Raw genomic sequence first — 2,726 nt, 5'->3', positions numbered from 1 at the left:
CATCGTGCTTTTTCTTCGAGCACGGTTCGTAAGTCGGATGATCGGGGTAAGTCCGTCTGTCTAGATCTGGTTTGATGCGAGTGCGAAGGCCAATACGTGCTCCCTTCAGTGTATGATCTTTCGGACCTCGTCCTCTCAGGCCTGGAGTGACGAGTTCTGGAAGATAAGGAGTGAGTGTCGCCTGTCCTGAGGCTTCTGCTCTCTCCCTGGGAGGGTGTAGTGTTCCTACTACGATTTTCTGAGTGGCGAGGGGGCGTTTTGTGCTTGCGCCCCTCTCCTGTCGCCACGTCTTTAGTCTTCATCTGGCGTTTCAAAGCCTCCATGTCCGCCGCCATCCTTCGAATTAGTTCATCTTGCTCCTTTACGCGATCTTCCAAGGCCTGAGGATCAATCCTCCTCCTTTGTCTGTCAGGACTTTGAGAATGGCGAGGGCTGTTATTCCGCCTTCCCCTGCCACTCCTCCTGGAGTTATGTTGCTGGGGCTCTAGATCTCCCATTGGAGGGACAGGGGGTAATCCTTCTCGCCTTGCGCCCCCGTCTGGTGTTAACCCGTCGACGGCGGACTGTGGTGGTTCTTCAATGTGCGCCATTGAATGAGAAAAGGAGAAGCTTAGTCAAGAGGTTTTTGTTCTTGTCTGTTCTTCCCACAGACGGCGCCAATTGTACGGGGAGGAAATAATTCTCCTCGTATAATCCTGTTGACCAAGTCCACGCTCCTCCGTACGACGTCGCTTTGCCACCTGAAAACACAAACGTGAGCTAGCCGGCGGGTGTGTGCCGGAAACCTCTCCGATGCCTAAGTCAGAAAACTTGACAAATAGACAAAGCTCTAAGTTTTCAGAAAGATTGTGTTCAATTACCTCCTCCAAGGTGATGTTTGTAGGCTTTTATAAGTTTCATATGGCACAATCCTAGTAGGACTTGTATTCCTCCATACAGAGTCCTCCTAGGATTCATTCTCCTAAGGATAATGCTTGAATGTTATGGAAAATGCACCCTTGATATTTGAGCTTGAATGCCTTCCTTATTTTTCAATCTTGAAGTGGTTGATTTCCATTGACTTCATGGTTTCCAACACTATTTTTCTCTCGTGGATTAGTTACTCTTTTGATAATTCTTTATGTGCAGTTTATTTATCCAAAAAAAAAAAAAAAACTTTATGTGCAGCACACTTGCATTATATTAGTTGGTGGATAATGCTAAAAAGTTTCAGCCCGAAGAGAAGAGCCTATAGCTTAGCAATAGGTTCATGTTGCCAAACTCTAGACAAAGCAGAGGTGCATCAGCCTGATCTTACCAAGTTTTAATTGACCTTTTGTGAAGGCTTTTTTTCTTTTCTTTTTTGTTAGTCCTTGCACAGCCCACATCAATGATTATGGATACTCCTTCCTATTGTTTAGTAGCCATTGATATTTACGTAAGACCAAGAACATATAATCCAACAATGAAACATATTCATATGGTTTGAATTGCATGCACGTAAAGTTTGAGCAATAGAATAATTTGTTATATATTAAACATATTCCAATACTTTTTCTTTTTTATTCTTGTGTGCTTTATTTTCTTTTGTTAGTCAACTTTTAGCCATCAAGGAGATTGCTTTCCCCTGAAAGTATTACCTTAGTGATGGTATGTTTATTTTCCCCTTGGCGTTGTACTACTTAGCCTTTGTGTTTACAACATGGAGAGAAGATAGATAGGATGGAGAGAAACCACACACCATGGCGACGGTGGTTGGCAGCCAGTGGTTTGGAGGTATGGAAGACGAGAGGTGTGGAATAAAAGGGAGGTAGCAGATATCCACTCTGTTTTTGTGGACAATATACCTGAAGTGATAGGGGCAAAAGGGCTATATTCCATCTTTGGTAACTATGCTGTAATCATGGATGTTTTTATTCCCAATAAGAGGAGGAAACTGACGCGATCTCGATTTGATTTTGTAAGATACAATTGCTCTGTAGTAACAGCTGTGGCAATACACAAAGCTAATGGGCTTTAGTGTGATGATAGAACCCAAAAAGTCAAAATGGCAGATTTTGGGAAGGAATATGTCACAAAGAATAAACCTGCAAAACCAACACAGATTGGGAAGACTATGGAGGTTATTCCAATTACTGAAGCTGGCTGTCAAAGGCAGATGTCATATGCAGAGGTGATGGGAGGTAGGGGTGTGTCATCAAATGTAATTCTAACCATTAAAGCATATGAGGAAGGCAATGGCTGGTTATATGAAAGTGCAGTAGCAAGGCTCAAATCATCCTCTTTGGTGGAGGAGTTTAAGGAGGAACTAGCAAGGAGGGGCTTTGAGGATGTCACAGTTAGAATGTAAGGTGGAAGAAATATGGTTTTGTCATTCCAATCAAAGGAGATCATGGAGGAAAAAACTCATGAGAATGAAGGAGTGGCTTAAGGAATGGTGTGAGTCAGTCTTAGAATGGAAACCACGGACGGTCATTGACCAAGAAAGGTATGTATGGCTCAGCTGTTATGGTGTTCCCTTAATCTGTGGAACTGCAACACATTCCTTCACATTGGAAAGCTGTGGGGTGAAGTGATTGGATTGGCTGATGATATTCGGAATCTAAATTCTCTACATTGTGGGAAAGTGAAGATTGTTATGAGACTTATGGAGTCCATTAACTAACTCATTCATTTGGATTGTAAAGGCAAATTATACCCAGTTAGGGTCTTTGAGGAACAAATTATTGTATCTAAAGATGTGAAGG

Source organism: Camellia sinensis, chromosome 12, assembly GCF_055761805.1.
Source record: "Camellia sinensis isolate YWXY chromosome 12, ASM5576180v1, whole genome shotgun sequence".
NCBI lineage: Eukaryota > Viridiplantae > Streptophyta > Magnoliopsida > Ericales > Theaceae > Camellia > Camellia sinensis.
This window is presented reverse-complemented; position numbering follows the sequence as displayed.